Here is a 17,236-nt window from a genome sequence, read left to right as displayed (position 1 = left end):
TGAAAATATGTAGGGGGCAATCCCAATCTTTTGGTATCAGTTGAGACCAGATTTGTGACCCCGTACGTGGTCTATTCTGGAGAAAGTTCCATGTACACTCTTCACTACTTTTCATTCTTATTTTCTTTTTTCTCCTCTGACTAGATAATATCCAGACATCTGTCTTCATAGATTATTTTTTCTGTTTGATTGTGCCTGATATTGAAGCTCTCTATTGCTTTTCATTGTATTCATTGTGTTCTTCAGTTCCAGAATTTTTTTTTATGATTTCTACTGCATTGTTCAACTTCTCATTCTGTTTATGCAGTTTTCCTGATTTCATTGAATCATTTATTTGTGTTCTCTTAAATCTCACTGAGGTTCCTTAAAATAATGATGTTGTTGTATTTTCTTTAAGATTTTATTTATTTATTCATGAGAGACACACAGAGAGAGGCAGAGACAGAAGCAGAGGAAGAAGCGGGCTCCCTACAGGGAGCCCAATGGGGGACTCAATCCTGGGACTCCAGGATCACACCCTGAGCTGAAGGCAGATGCTCAACCACTGAGCCACCCTGGCGTTCCTTTTTTTTATCCCCTCTTAATTTTTTCAGATCTCCATTTCTCTGAGATTACTGAAAAACTGTGTTCCTTTGGTGGTGTCATGTGTCCTTTTTCATCTTTCTGATGGTTTGTATTGATATCTGTGCATTAGAGGTTGCAGTCACTTTCTCAGCATTTTTGGAGTTTTTTTGGGAAAGACTTTCACCTGAAGGTTGCTGCAAAGCCACTGGATGTGTAGAGTGTAGTATCTTTGTTCCTGGGAATACACAGTGATATAGCCTTTGTGCAGCTCAATCAGCATAAGCCAAATCCGCAGACTGCAGGAGGTTCTATGGCCAAGACTAGAGAGGCCTTGCAGGTGGCAGTAGCAGGTAGGGGGTATTGAGGTCACTAAAGGTGAAGTCTGCTGGGTACACGGTAGATAGTTCTAACCAAAGAAATCCCTCTTAGCACCACGTCTGGTGCACTGGCACTCAGAATGGCAGCAGGGCTGAGGTACTGGGATCAGGCTCATGCAAAAATACTACCTTGCTCTGGCCATGGCATGTAAGTACATTTGCTGTCACAGTGGTGCCAGTCAGAGGTGCAAGCATCTGCAGATTTCCTGTGGAACTGGGTTCTGTGTCTGGGGTTTGCCTCAGTGACTTGGGCCCAGGAGGGCAGCAGGGGTATGGTAGTAGCACAAGCCCTTAGATGACAGGGTTCAGCAGTGGCCTGCACCCAGGTAGACAGGATACACTTAGCAGCACAGCCTGAGGATAGTAGATCAAATTTCCAACTCTGGTGCCAGAAAGAGTCCTAGAGCAGCAGCAGCACATATCCATTAATAGCCCATTAAAGCCATATGTCAAGACCAAGGGGGTGAGTTGCAGAGAAGCACCAGCATGGCCCTAGTAATGGTAGTTCAAAGTCCTGAGTTAGGACTCAGGGGTGAAGCTCAGAGTAGCAGCAGTGGCCCCAGCAATAAAGGGTTGAAACCATGAGTTAGGACCCAGGGACAGGGTATAGAGCAGCAAAATATACCCTTTGACTGCAAATTGTTTAAGCTATCTATAACTTTCAGAAGATTCAAAAACTGAGACAAGATTAGTGAAAGTTCTATGTTATCTAACCTCATTTTTGAAAGATTTCCTCATTTAATTTTGAAAACAACTCAATAGGAAGGGGAAAAATAGGAGGAAGAGAGGGATGAGAAGGATAAATATCAGAAGGATAAATATTATAATAATAACTAATAGTAGCTGTTGTTAAGTTGCAAAAACAAGATTTGAATCCATGTCAGTGATTGTTAAGAATATATAAAGAAGTGGTTTCTCCAAACTACTTATTTTTCCATTAATTAAGTTCTCAGAAAATTTTTGTACCATTTTTAAAGAATTAAGACATTTGGCAAAACGCATCAAGAATCTTAAAAATGCTTTATAGGCTTTGACTTCATAATATACTCATTAAAACATACAGAAAAAATAATCAAGATGTGCAAAACCTATTTGGGGTAATTATTCATAAAAGTAAACACTGGAAGTAATCTAAATATCCAAAATTATGTAATTATTAAACAACTTATATTTGTGTATATCACACCATTATAATAGGTTTAATCAAAGAATGCTTAATTACACTAAATTAGCTGTAATATGCGATTTAGTTGAAAATGGGCAAAATGATAAATAGATCACAATTTTCTTGTAGGGTAAAAAAGAATACAAATTAGGATTGAAATTTTCAAAACATGTCATAAGGTAGATTTAATTACAGGAATAAAGTTTAGAATGAAAACATACAAGTTTTTGCATAATGTCCTAGAAATCCATCCAGGTGGTCACAAATGGCACTTAGGCTGTTTCCATTGGTTGTTGGGAATAATATTTCAACAAATATGGTAGTGCATAGATCTGGTCAATATCCTGTTTTTCTTTCTTTTCACCCAGAAGTGGCATTGCTGGATTATATGGTAGATCTATTTTTAATTTTTGAGGAATCTCCATATTGTTTATCATTAGTGACTGATCCAATTTACAGTCTCATGTACAGGGTACAAGGATACCCTTTTTTCTCCACATTCTCGCCAATACTTATCACTTCCTGATATAGCTATTCTAATAGGCATGAGGTGATAGCTCATTGTGATTTAGATTCATATTTGCCTGATGATTAGTGCTGCTGAGCATCTTTTCATGCACCCGTTGGCCACTTTGATGTCTTTGGAAAAATGTCTATTTAGTTCCTCTGCCCATTTTTTAATCAGATTTTTTTATAATTGAGTTGCACAAGTTCCTTATATATTTTTGATATTAATTCCCTTATCCATTATATGGTTTTCAAAAATCGTCTCCCATTCTACACGTTGCTTTTTCATTTTGTTGCTGTGTGAAAGCTATTAAGTTTGATGTAGTCCCACTTGTCATTTTGTCATTTGTGGTTTTAATCTCATGTCCAAAAAAAAAAAATCACTGTCAAGGCCAATGTCAAGGAGATTCTTCCCTATGTTTTCTTTTAGGAATGTTATGGTGTCAGATCTCATGTTTAAGTCTCTGATATATTTGGGTTAATTTTTGTGAGTGGTGTAATATAAGCATCAAATTTAATTTTTCTGCATTAATACGCTGTTTTCCTAATACCATTCACCGAAGAGATCATCCTTTCCCCATTGGGTGTTCTTGTTCCCTTGCTGAATATTAGTTGACAGTATATACAGTTTGATTCTGGACTCTTGTATTTTTTTTTAAGGTTTATTTATTTGAGGGAGAGTGAGCATGCATGTACATGCACATGAGTAGGGGAGGGGCAGAGGGATAGAGAATCCTCCAGCAGACTCCTTGCTGAGCGTGGAGCTCAACACAGGGCTTGACCCCAGGACCCCGAGATCATGACTTGAGCCAAAATCAAGAGCCGGCCACTTAACTGACTGAGCCACCCAGGTGCCCCTGGACTCTTGTATTCTGTTCTACTGGTCTATGTGTCTATTTTTATGCAGGTTCCATACTATTTTATTTACTATAGCGTTGTAATGCAGTTTGAAATCAGGGAGTGTGATGACTTTGGCTTTGTTCTTTCTGAGGGTTGCTTTGCCTATTTGTAGTCTTTTGTGGTTGCATGTCAGTTTTAGGACTGTTTGTTCTACTTCTTTGAAGAAGGTCATTGACTTTTTTTTTTTTTTTTTTTTTGTTTTTTTTTTTTTTTTGAGAGAGAGAGAGAGCATGAGTGGGGGGAAGAGGAGGAGAGAGAGGGAAAGGCTGGTAAGCAGGCTCCATGCTCAGCACAGAGCCCAACTTGGGGCTCCATTTCATAACCCTGAGATCATGACCTGAGCCAAAATCAAGAATCAAGACCCTTAACCAACTGAGCCACCCTGGTGCCCCTGTCATTGACATTTTGATAGGGACTTTTTTCCAGTTGGATGCCTTTTATTTCTTGTCTAGTTGCTCTAGTTAGAACTTGTAGCACTATACTGAATACGAGTATCAAGAGTAGCATACTTATCTTCCTGATCTTAGAGGAAATGCTTTCAAATTTTCACAATAAAATGTCAATTATCGGTTTGCCATATATAACCTTTATTGTGCTGAGGTGTGTTCCTTCTATATCTAGTACTTTAAGGTTTTTTTTTTATTTTTATTTTTTATTTATTTATGATAGTCACAGAGAGAGAGAGGAGAGAGAGAGAGAGAGAGAGAGAGAGACAGAGACATAGGCAGAGGGAGAAGCAGGCTCCATGCACCGGGAGCCCGACGTGGGACTCGATCCCGTGTCTCCAGGATCACGCCCTGGGCCAGAGGCAGGCACCAAACCGCTGCGCCACCCAGGGATCCCCGTTAAGGTTTTTTTTAATGAAAAGATACTATATTCTGTTGAATCCTTTTTTGCCTCTATTGAGAAGATCATGTTATTTTTATCTTTCATTCTATTAATGTGATGTATCACTATTACTGATTTCCAAGTTGAACTATTTTCTCATCCCAGGAAAACTCCCACTCGGTTATGGTGTGTAATCTTTTTAATATGGTCTTAAATTCAGTTTGCTAATACTCTGTTGAGAATTTTTGTATCTATATTCATCAAGGATATTGATTTCTTTCTTGTGTCCTTATTTGGCTTTAGTATCAAGTAATGCTGGCCTCAGAGAATAATTTTGGAAGTGTTCCCTCCTCTTCAAGTTTTTGGAAGAATTTGAGAAGGACTGGAATTAATTTTTCTTTATATGTTTGGTAGAATTCACCAGTGAAGCTGTCTGTTCTTGGGGAATTTCTGTGTTGGGAAGCTTTTGATTACTGATCCAATCTCTTTACTCATTATCAGTCTGTTCAGGTTTCTGTTTCTTCATTATTCAGTGTTGGTCTGTTCTGTTTTTCTAGGACTTTATCTATTTGTTCTCGGTTATCTAACTTGTTGGCATATAATTGTTCATAGTAGTCTCTTATGATCCTATGCACTTCCGTATTATCAATTATAATGTCTCCTCTCTCATTTCTAATTTGGTTTGGAGTCTTTTTTCTTGGTCTATCTAAAGGTTTGTCAATTTTGTTTATCCTTTCAAAAGGAGAGAAAAATGAATACTATATGATCACTTGTATGTGGAATCTAAATAGGCCAAACTCATAAAAACAGAATGGTTATGAAAGTTATCAGGGGCTAACCACCCTGGCAAGTGGGGAAATAGGAAAGATACTGTTCAAGGGTACAAACTTGCAACTAGCAGTAATAAGTCTTAGAGAACTGATGCACAGTGTAGTGAATACAAAAATAATGTATTATAATCCCCCCACTTGCTAAGAGACTAGATCTTAATTATCCTACCACAAAAAAAAACAGGAAATAATTATGAGACATGATAGAGGTGCTATAATTACAATGGCAATCATACTACAATATATAAATGTATCAAGTCAACATGTTGTGTACCTTAAGTTGCACGTTATATATATTTCAATTTTTAAAAAATAAAGCATACAAATTTTAAACCAGGCATATTCCCAGATAGCATGAGTGAATCTTATTTCCTTTTTTGCAATTTTTTATATTTTTGCAAATTATCTTGCAATAAGCTTATTTTCATAAGAATGTCAGGGAATGAGAGCAACTAGTTCATATCAGTGACTAATCTGCAGAGAATATATTACTATAATACTGTAGGGAACCATCTTCCACAGCATGGATGAAGAAGTTTTAGGCTAATGAAACAAAACACTGAAAATAGGTCATCTTAACTGTTGCCACAGGTCACTGGAATCACACACACTACCAGGATGCACTATACGAGACACAGGAAAGTTCAGTATCTTCATATTAAAATTAATGCCATCAGGGTGGAACTATTCTTTTGAAGAATGCTCTACAGTATATAGTCTACTAGACCACTGAGGTTTAAAACTGTTTCCTTTCTCTGTAAAAATGATTTTGAAAAGAGGTTTTATGACAACGATTAGGATGATCAAGTATGTATAGTTTTTATAATGGAAAACTAGATCATTATGTTCGAGGGAGGGGGTAGGGAGGGAGGGAAGAAGATAGGTAGGTAGTTAGGTTGGCTTTGACTGAATACCCAGGAAACTGTTGCTCCTCTACATTTTTCTTCCCCTTTGGTAGGAAAGTACACTGAATTATTCTAGCATAGAAAGTAATAATTTTTTTTTAATTGGCATGGATCAGGGACAAGACAGAATGATTCTGAAACAATTCCAGGCAAACATATCTTCAGCAGGAGTTTTATATACTTCGAACTGAGCTACTCAGGAGGGTGACCACATCTCTGCTTAAGAAAATCCTGCTGTACCTCTCCCACTGTGGTGCAAGTGCTCCCCAGGGCACTCATTGTGGTGATGACCAGGGCCCCACCCTCACTGCCAGTTACACAGAGCACATCCTAATGAGACATCAATTTTACAATATGATTTCAGGGCAAAAGGGCATCATATGTAAACAAACTCAGTAATATTGTCACTCAAATATGCAACTACACAAGTATATCTCTGGGTTATAAAGAAGACTTGTAGGATGATTTCACAGAAATTCCAAAGTACAATATCACCCTCCTCAATGTCAGCAGTTAGTAATTTATGGAGAGCGTTTGGGAAATTTTGACAAAGTTTAAGTAAGGAATAAAGGACTCTAGGGCTGAGATAATGATAAAGTTACTTTAATCATAAGTAACCTTTTCTTAGTGCTCATAAGTCAGGGAAATGAAATACTAATGACTAAAATAATTCTCCAGAAAATCTGCCTAGAATAAACACAAATGATTTAGTAGAACTGTAACAATAAAGAATTAAAGGTAAGTTAAGATCTTGCTGTGTGGCCTGCTTCCAAGAATCTACATATATTGTCTATTATTGTCTAAAGGTATCTATCTCCCCCTCACTATTGTACACAGGTTCTATTTCATTTCTTGCTTACACACACACTCATTTGTACAAATATAGATAATAAATTGACCTCGTGCACATATCTCTTTCTCAAGAACCTGAAGACTTAGGTCTGTTAAAAAACAGCCATTACTGAGAACAGTAAAGAGTTGCCTGAAAAGGTTAAAACAGAATTACCACATGATCCCTCCACCCCATTCCACTTCTGGGTATATATCCAAAATAACTGAAATCGGGATACAGAAGGGATATTTGCAGACTCATGCTCACAATAGCATATTAACAAGTGCCAAGAAGCCAAAGCAACCCAAGAGGCCACCAACAGTTAATAAACAAAATGCGGTATATACAAACAATGGAATATTAGTCTTTAAAAGGAAAGAAATTCAACACGTCACAACATGGAAGAAGCTGTTGTGAGTGAAATGAGTCAGTCACAAAAAGATAAATACTATACAATTCAACTTACAAGAGGTTTCTAGACTTGTCAAACTTATAGAAACAGAAAGTAGAATGATAACTGCCTAGCGCTGGGGAAAAGGAAAATAGAGAATTCTTTTAATAAGCATAGGCTTCTAGTTTTAGAAGATAAAAAAGTTCTGAAGATTGATTGCACAATGAATATATTTCCATTACTGAACTGTATACTTACGTACAAGATGGTAACATTTATATATATTATACAATTTTCCATTTTAAAAACACAGATGCTACTTTAATTCCTGACTATATTTGATTTTCTCAATTTGTTTATAGTAATCCTCTCGATAGCGTTTGCTTTGCTGTTCCTCTTTCATGATAGAACAAATTCTTTCTTCAAAAGGAACAGAAGAGTTTGCCCAGAGTTCTGGACAAAATGGTATTGTGGTTTTTACTCCGGGGTCAGTGGTCGGTCCTTAACGGGACAGAACAAAGAGCTAATGTGATTGCATCAGCCCTTGCCCAGATTCCACAAAAGGTAGAGAAAGCACCTTTTGTGAACAACTACTTAATGAGTCCAACTCTGTGACAAAGTTTTGATTACAAACAATTCCTACAAGAAAGGTAAACTATACAATTTATCTCAATATCAGGGGTTTTGGGGGGAGTAGGGGTGGGGATTTATTTACTCATGAGACACACAGAGAGAAAGGCAGGCTACCCAGAGGGAGCCTGATGAGGGACTAGATCCTGGATCCTGTGATCATGCCCTGAGCTGAAGCCAGATGCTCAACCGCTAAGCCACCCAGGTGCCCCTCAGATATCAGTTTGAAAACCTAAACATGGGGATCCCTGGGGGGCTCAGCAGTTTAGCGCCTGCCTTTGGCCCAGGGCGCGATCCTGGAGTCTCAGGATCGAGTCCCACGTCGGGCTCCCTGCATGAGCCTGCTTCTCCCTCTGCCTGTGTCTCTGCCTCTCTCTCTCTATCATGAATAAATAAATAAAACCTTTAAAAAAAAAAAAAAAACCTAAACATACACAGCAGATGCTAAAGTAGTACAGAGGGTGTCTTTTATTGACCATAACTTTGACATTAAACCGTGATATATATCCTTAGATATACATATATAAAGGGGGTAGTATGAAATTTTGGTATGATAGTGGTATTGTGAGCAGGTACAAAAATCGCCGAATTTTGCCTTGTCATTTGCTCCTTTTCAATGAAGGATTCCTGAAGGCACTGTACACACTATAGATGTTATCAGAAAAAAGTTAAACTTTAACAGTAGCTGTACCAGCACAATATTAAGCAATATTGATAAAAATCTGAATGTGTCATGCAGTTTTTGCACTTCCCATGTAATCCTGGCCTCTTTTATTTTCCCTAAACTTTGGATATGCCCATTCAGTGTCTTTTCAGGGTGCTATTCAGAAAAGGATGGCCAGAGCTCACCAAACTGTGTCCAGGTGCCCAAGCCAGCCACAGTGATTTATAAAAAGAAAAATTGGTCCGCTCCAGTTGGCCGGGCCCTACCAAAGTCTGAGATAGGAAGATAAAAATAAAGGGTGGAGATGGGTCCTGTCCTAAGGAGAACCCTATGCATTATAAAATCTGGCTTCAAATGGACTCTGCTTCTAATCAATCAGATTAACTACTACTGATTCAAGAAGGGAATAAAAGGAGTCAAGCAGAAGGAAGAAAAGCATTCAGATGCCTCCTCCATAAAATGTATTGGTTTTACTAATATATAAAATATCTTTTTCCTGTCTGATAGCATCTTCACCTAATCACCGATGTTAATTTTTTGCTGAAAATCGGAAGTTACTTAACATTTACGTAACAAAAGAAGTTAAACACTAATAAATCATAATCCTATTTATGCAGATTGCTTGGGAATTCCAAAGTTGGCACTTTATTTTGGTACTGGCATATAAATAAATTATATTAATCAGTACTGTCAATGCTTTATGCCTTATTTTTGAAGTGTTAAAAGCTGAATAAATTTTAGCATTCCGATTCTGGAATTTTTTCCAACAGCCACATTGTTATTTATGAATTACCAACAAACTCTTTCTAAACCAAAAGAATTCCCAAACCTAGCAATAGTGATACTATTCTGGTTTCATGTCAAAAATTATCAACTGAAATTTTTCTTGGAGGTAGTGTTTAACAATTTATAATCTAAGAGATACTTACTAAGCAAAATTATCAATAAATTATAAGGAAACACAAATATTTCTCACAAGCAACTGATTGCATAGATTAGCCTTTTGAACATCAAAAGATGTAAATCTTCAATGTCAGAACTTGAGAAACAAGTAGATATAAGTAAATTCCCTTCTATAACTCAAAAAGAAATAGAGGTTAATAATAAGTTTATAAAATAAGAGCTAGTATATACAGCAAAACAAATGTGTAGATTAATTTGCCACTGTTTTCTGCTCTACAATCATGACTGCCTAATAATTTCTTTAATGTTTGAATTTGTCATCTATGCCACTGTGATTTGTCTATGCCATGATGTGTGAAATGCCATGACTTTATTCTATACCTGACTGAACACGAAAAACATGTACACGTTATATAAGCATTTCTATTACATCAGTGTTTTATTGGTTCTCATTACCTAAAAGCTCCTGTCTTCATTTCCTCATCTGTCATATGCAAGGCATTTAATTAGATATCTTTAAATCTCTCTAGAATTCTAACATGCTGTAACTTTGAAGTTCAACTCATAGAATAAGTATTTTCTTTACCTAACAGGTTCTATGGAGATTTGATGTGAAGAAACCAGAAACCTCAGGACCCAATACTCGGTTGTATAAGTGAGTCCCCCTGAATGACTTTCTTGGTATAACTTAGGAGAACAAATACTGAAAACATGAATAACAGCTGATAACCCCTGGGCAGAGTGATAGCTCAACAAAAAACAAATTTATTGAGTATTACTGAAATACTAAAAAATAAAACTTAAGTTCTTTTTTTTTTTTAATTTTTATTTATTTATGATAGTCACAGAGAGAGAGAGAGAGGCAGAGACTCAGGCAGAGGGAGAAGCAGGCTCCATGCACCGGGAGCCCGATGTGGGATTCGATCCCGGGTCTCCAGGATCGCGCCCTGGGCCAAAGGCAGGCGCCAAACCGCTGCGCCACCCAGGGATCCCAAAACTTAAGTTCTTTGTATTATTTCCAGTCCTAGGAAAAACAAGAAAACAATATGAGTTGCCATTTTATTACACAGTCACACTCCTTATGGCCAGAATCAAAATATTTTTATTTTGGGTGTAATCACTTCTCATAGATGAATTTTTCATTAACATCCTAAATTGTTTGGTTTTTTTTTTTTTTTTTGCTGTCTTTTATATATATATATATATACTTAAAAGATATCTCCTTATACTTATCTTTCTCCTACATGCAGAGGTACTTCAAACACTATTGAAAAATAACTCTTGGGGGTCCCTGGGTGGCGCAGCGGTTTGGCGCCTGCCTTTGGCCCAGGGCGCGATCCTAGAGACCCGGGATCGAATCCCACGTCGGGCTCCCGGTGCATGGAGCCTGCTTCTCCCCTTGCCTGTGTCTCTGCCTCTCTCTCTCTCTGTGACTATCATAAATAAATAATAAAAAAAAAAGAAAGAAAAATAACTCTTTTGGCGGGGGTAGGCGGGGCCCGGGAGCGGCGGCGGCGGCGGTAGCGAGGGGAGCGCGGGGCCGGCGATGGCTGCGAACCTGAGCCGGACGGGCCGGCGCTGCAGGAGGCCTATGAGGGTGGTCACCGAGAAGTCCCCGACTGACCGGGCGCTCCTTACCTATGAGGGTAGCAGCGATGACATCCGTGTGGCTGGCACAGGGGAGGGGCCCTGGAGGAGATGCTGGAGGAGCTCAACAGCGGGCAGGTGATGTGCGCCTCCCGCAGGGTGAAGGCCCCCAGTCTGGCCTGCCCAGGTGCGTCCTCATCAACGGGACAGGCGAAGGTGTGAACGACGTGCGGAAGGGAGCGTGGCCAACCACGTCAGCACCACGGCCAGCTCTCTGAGGACGTGGAGCCTGGGTGCATCGCGCGGCAGGTGGCCAGGGCCTCGGGAGCCGACTGTGCCTTCCACAGGGAGAGCGGCCGTTTCCAGGACAGGCCCTCAGGCCCCAGTGGGCTCCGTGTGCCAGAAGACCGACGCCGTCTCTGAGGTCAAAGGGTCGGCAAGGACAGCTTCTGGGCCACAGCAGAGGAGGAGGAGGGGAACCGCAGGCTGGAAGAGGAGCGGGGGCAGAGGACGAGCGGCAGCGACTGCAGCAGGAGCGCGGGGCCGGAGCCGCGGGAGGCCGCCCTCCGGGAGCGGCGCTATCAAGAGGCGCAGGCCAGCGAGGGACCCCAGAGCCGGAGTGAGCAGCGGGAAGTGGCTCCGGGGAACATAGGGCAGGAGCCGGTCAGCCGGCCAGCACACCCGCGGGAGACCTTTAAGCAGAAGGAGAGGGCCATGTCCACCGCTGCCATCCCCAGCCCCCAGCCAGGGAAGCTGCGGAGCCCCTTCCTGCACAAACAGCTCCCCCAGCCAGAGGCCCATCGCAGCCCGGAGCCCACCCAGGCCTCCTCCAGGCCCGGGGCAGACAGCCCCGAGGAGCCCGTGTCCAGCGGTCCGCCAGGTGTGGTGCAGGCGGAAGAGGAGGCTGCGTACGAGGAGCCCCCGGAGCAGGAGACTCTCTACGAGGGGCCCCCAGTGGTGCTGCAGCAGGACCCGGTTCTGAGCATGTGGACTCCTACCCGGGGCTGCGTGCCCGGGCCCTGCACGACTACCAGGCGGCCGAGGACACTGAGATCTCCTTTGACCCCGAGAACCTCATCACAGGCATCCAGGTGATCGATGAGGGCTGGTGGCCTGGCTACGGGCCAGATGGCCACTTTGGCATGTTTCCTGCCAACTACGTGGAGCTCATTGAGTGAGGACCCTCCACTGCGGGCTGCAGCGAGGCCGTCCTTCCCTTCCCCACCCAGATGTGCTTTCCTTACTTCTGGGAGAGGTGGCGTGCCCGGCACAAGAGCCACACGGTGCTCGTGCTCCTCCAGGAATGGGACCCCCCCCACCACCAAACAAGACAAGCCCTTGGGCTCCCTCAGACTTGGGTGCTCAGCCTCTTGTCACCCTAGATGCAGCAATATCCTGTGATTCCCACACTTGGTCTCGCAGCTCCCAGGCTCTCCCAGCCTGGCCTTTGACCCCACAGAGGACATGGAGCCACACCCTGCCCATGGCCAGCCCTTCCGTGGCCTCTGCCTGAGGGGGACAGCACTGCCACGCCGGGCAGTCTGCGCAGGGGTATTTGCCTTTTCCTTTGCCTGGCTCTAAAGGGTGCTGGCTACAGCTGTTAGCGAGGCTCAGCGTCAGTGAACTGAGAGCTTAGGACCAAAGTCTGAGTGGGTCGTGACAGTTTGGGCAGCAGCAGGTGATCTTTCCGGACCCTGCCCTGTGCTCCCAGTTCTGTCCCCCTGCCTGCGTGGCAGACAGTGAGCAGTGCGGACGGGATAAATAACTAAGCCCCGATCTGTGCGTAGGATCAGCAAACGTGTCCTTCCATGTGGCACGCCCTCTTCCACTGGCCCTGGTGTGTGCGCTCCCCTGACTCTGGCTCAGAAACCAGAGCAGCCTGTGCCTGCTGTCTCACCCTGTCTGTCCTGGCCCATTCGTGTCTGCTTTTGGAGCGAGCACTGCCCTCTTGTGACCCGAATACCCCCGTGTAGAAACCAATCCCTTCCCGGGTGTCTGGGGGCTGTGTGTGTGCACGCTGCGCCCTCAGACCTGGGGCCCACCGTGGTCTCCTGGGAGAGGCATAAAAGTAAAGATGTGACTGAAAAAAAAATAAAAAATAACTCTTTTATTGCCAGTGATTCTCCATTTCCTATAGGAAAAAATCTATAATGTTTTTCATTAATAATACATTTTATGATTAAATGTAGCTTTTTCTTCCTGTTTCCAGTACCACCACCATCATCACCCTTCCTGCTGCCCTGACACCCTTCATAATCAAACTCAGTGACTTCACTATTTCTTTGACAATGTTTCTAACATGCCCCCACCTTTGCACATATTTTTATCCAAAATGTTCTTTCAGTTTGTTCACCTGCCAATCTTGTGACATGTCACATCTACCTCCCTAGCAGACTTACATGATTCTTGCTCTGAGTTCTGAAAGCAATTTAAATGCAGTTTCACATGTATAAGGTTATCTAAAATACTGCCTCTGAATTCAGTGCATTATAAGGCTCATTTCTCATTTCAAAGACGTAAAATTAATAATTTTAGTGAAACTCACTCAATCCTATGTCATCCAAAAACCAAAGCTTTTATAACTCATGGTGGAACCAACAGCTTCTATGAGGCCATCTATCACAGTATCCCCTACAGTGGGCATTTCTTTGTTTGAGGGTCAACCTGATAACAACCTTTATATGAAGGCCAAGGGAGCAGCTGTTGGTTTGAACTTGAACATAATGTCAAGTACAGATTTGCTCAATGCATTGAGGACACTCATTAATGATCCTTCACTGGTACAACTTTTTTTTTATTTTTACTAGATATTATTTCTAGAGAGATGCTCATATGAAAGCCAGGCAGGCAGCAATGAGTCCTGATACGAAAACAATTAAATTATGAGTAAGATTTGCTCAATGCAATGAAGACAGCCGTCAATTACATTGTGTCAGAGTAAGTTTTTACCAGTGGTTTCACAGGAAAAGTTTGTAAGATGCTTAAGGATAGTAGAGAAATTTTGACTTAATCAATAAAATGAATCAGAAAAATGGTTAACAGAAAGATTAAAAGGAAGCACTGAGAATTAAGTTGAAGGAACTATGAATGTTATAACAGTACTAATCTGCACAATTATGACTTTCAACCTGAGAACTCAACTGTCTTAAACTCTTCTAAAGTGGTTTATTTCTGTAAACCAGTATGACATTATCAATCTCAAATTCCCATTAAACACTTCCAAATTTTCTATGCTAATATTTTGATCCCATCACTGATAAAGAACTACAACTTTCAAATTTATCCAATTAAAACTATGTGAATACTATTTTTTTTTAAGATTTTATTTATTTATTCATGAGAGACACAGAGAGGGGAGGCAGAAAAAGAAGCAGGCTTCTCACAGGGAGCCCGATGTGGGACTAGATCCCTGGACCCAAGATCACACCCTGAGCCAAAGACAGATGCTCAACTGCTGAGCTACCCAGGCGTCCGTCCCTGTGAATACTACTTATAAATGCAGTTATAGTCTTAGTAATTTTGGTTGTTCTTGTTTTATTTGATAGAACTGTAAAATCAAAAAGCAAGTAACTTGGAAGAGATATATTGGAATATTCCTATTTAAAAGCCAAATTATCTGGACCAGAAATATTTCATTTCCAAAGTATTTGAGGATATACATTAATTTGCTATACTCTTCCTATTATTAAAATAGTTATGTATATATATTTTCCCCTTTTTGTTTCATGACTTTAGAAATAAAACTGAGATTAGAGATGCCTGAGTAGCTCAGCAGTTGAGCATCTGCCTTTGGCTCAGGGCATGATTTGGATCTAGGGATTGAGTCCTGCATCAGGCTCCCTGCGAGGAATCTGCTTCTCCCTCTCTCTCTGTCTCTGCCACTCTCTGTCTCTCATGAATAAATAGGTAAAATCTTTAAAATAAATAAATAATAAATTTTGAGATTATTTGGTTATATTATCATAGTGAACATTTGCATTTCAAAAGCAATGTTAATTTTAATTTAGCCCAACTATTATTCACTCTAAAGAAGTACATGAGAAGCACATATTTTGTTTTTCCAAGGACTGTAGTTTTCATTTGGTAATTTTATGTGAAAGCACATCTTTCTAAAATAGATGTCTTTCTACATTTTTAAATTTTTAACAAGGTTAAGCTGTGCTCAAAAATGAAAACTTATTATCTGTTAAATAGTGAATGTTATTATATTGGTACACACTGTACCCAATTCTTTGTAGAGATTAAGTAACTTTTACAAATATGTTTCAGGATTACTTACCTCCTTTCAAAAACCCAGTGCTGTCACCATGGTTTTCACAGGACAGGGACAAAGGTTACCTCCATGGTTATTGCTACAGTGCTGGACTATAGCGCTTCATGATTTAGTTTGTAAGCCCTCTCTCTTTATTCACCCTTCTCTTCCTTGTCTGTTATAGTCCATAATCATTTCAACAGTAGAAACAAATGCAATTGGCAATGCCCGCAAGTGAAATGTTGAACACCTTCCAAATTCTAAAATGACAATACTAACAAGAAAAACCACAATACCAAACACAGAGTTTACAAATGACAGGAACTCCTGTCAATACATTATTCCTCAAAATAATCAGATAGGATACCATTCCTATCCACTCAAAAGTGAAAAACTGAAGAACAGAAATGATTAAAAAAAAAAGCATACAAGGTGTCAGAGTCAAGACTCAAACGAATACAATCCACTTCCACACTGGTAATCACTAATTTACCGCTATACGGTCAATACCAACTCCTGATCAGCTCTGCCTGGACACATCCCTGAACCTCATTATGGATTTGTCTCCTATCTCTAGATTATGATAGTATTTTGAAACCTGCTTATTAGATCTATTAATAATTCCTAACTGGATAATTCAAAACTTGTGTGTCAAGATGTTTTTTGTTTTTGCCTTTGGGACTTAAATCATTCTACTTTCTAAGCTAGAAATACTTGTCATCTCCCATCTTTTTTTTTCCTTACAGCTTCAAGTCCTAGATATCCAACAGATTCCAGTCCATAAAGATCTCTGTAATTGCCTCTAAGAAAAATAATATTTTTCTTCTAGTGTTATGTGGCACTCATTTTTATCATCCACATGAAAATTTCACTTATGTATTTTTTCTAGTTCTACAAATTATTTGATTTCCCTTCAGCTATAAAGAATGCCATGTGGTTATCAATCGTTCATCATAATCAGTTTACAAAGCCTCTGGATCAAGCAGTCTTCTGGATTGAGTTTGCCATTCATCACAAAGGAGCCAAGCACCTATGCCCAGCTTCTTACAACCTCACCTGGTTCCAATACCACTCTTTGGATGTGACTGGGCTCCTATTGGCCTCTGTGGCAACTGTTACTTTCCTCGTCATAAAATGTTGTTTTGTTGTCAAAAGTTCAAGAAAAGAAGGGGAATAGACTTTTGAGACATAGTAGGCATAGTAAGCTAGTAAGTATAAGTAAGATCACTTCATTTAATTCAACCACTGTGGATCAAGTTGTGACAGACTCTCCTCCATATAAGACCTGTACCTCACCCAATATGTTTACTCCTGGCTAACCATATTGTTAGTTAATCCATTCTACCCTAAGAGGGAAATAACCCTATATATTTTTTGACTACTTCCTTCAATATTCTTCTTGAGAGTCTTCAATTCTGTTCATCAAACCAAAGAGAGCATGGTACCTATAAAGATGGATTACATTCTACTTATAATTCTAATTTATAAATCCTCAAACAGTTCTACTTTACTACTGACATAATTTCATAACTGAAAAAAACTCAGTAGAGCTTTAGTCTTTGACTTAAGAAGCCTGATTGTTTTTATTACACATCTTCAGAAAACATCTGTATATGTAAATCAATCAAATAGAATACATGTGTCCCTGACAAAGAAAAACACAGCTGAACACTTGTTAAAAATGGACAGTTTTTATTCATACCACTGCAGCAGGGGAGCTCACAGTATAAACTGAGTTCAACTCCAACTAAGACAAAGGTGACTGATGTTTTTAAGGGATGGCAGATAAAGAACAAAAAAGATCCTGGGGGGCTATATGGAAATGGAAAATCACAGAAAATCACAGAGTAAGTAGAAAATTACTGAAAATGGCATGGCAAGATGAGTTAGACGATGTATGT

At 40.3% G+C, this 17,236-nt stretch overlaps 2 pseudogenes; both read left to right on the top strand.

Annotated features, from left to right (window-relative positions):
• Positions 1-16,512, top strand: part of LOC140603564 (UDP-glucuronosyltransferase 2B31-like) — a 28,690-nt pseudogene extending 12,178 nt beyond the window's left edge.
• On the top strand, positions 11,043-13,198 carry LOC140604160 (drebrin-like protein pseudogene; annotated as a pseudogene).
• Positions 16,513-17,236: the final 724 nt, after the last annotated feature.

The sequence above is a fragment of the Canis lupus genome, chromosome 14 (genome assembly GCF_048164855.1).
Source record: "Canis lupus baileyi chromosome 14, mCanLup2.hap1, whole genome shotgun sequence".
Taxonomy (NCBI): domain Eukaryota; kingdom Metazoa; phylum Chordata; class Mammalia; order Carnivora; family Canidae; genus Canis; species Canis lupus.
Note: the sequence above shows the minus strand (reverse complement) of the source record. Positions and strands in the feature narration are given on the sequence as shown.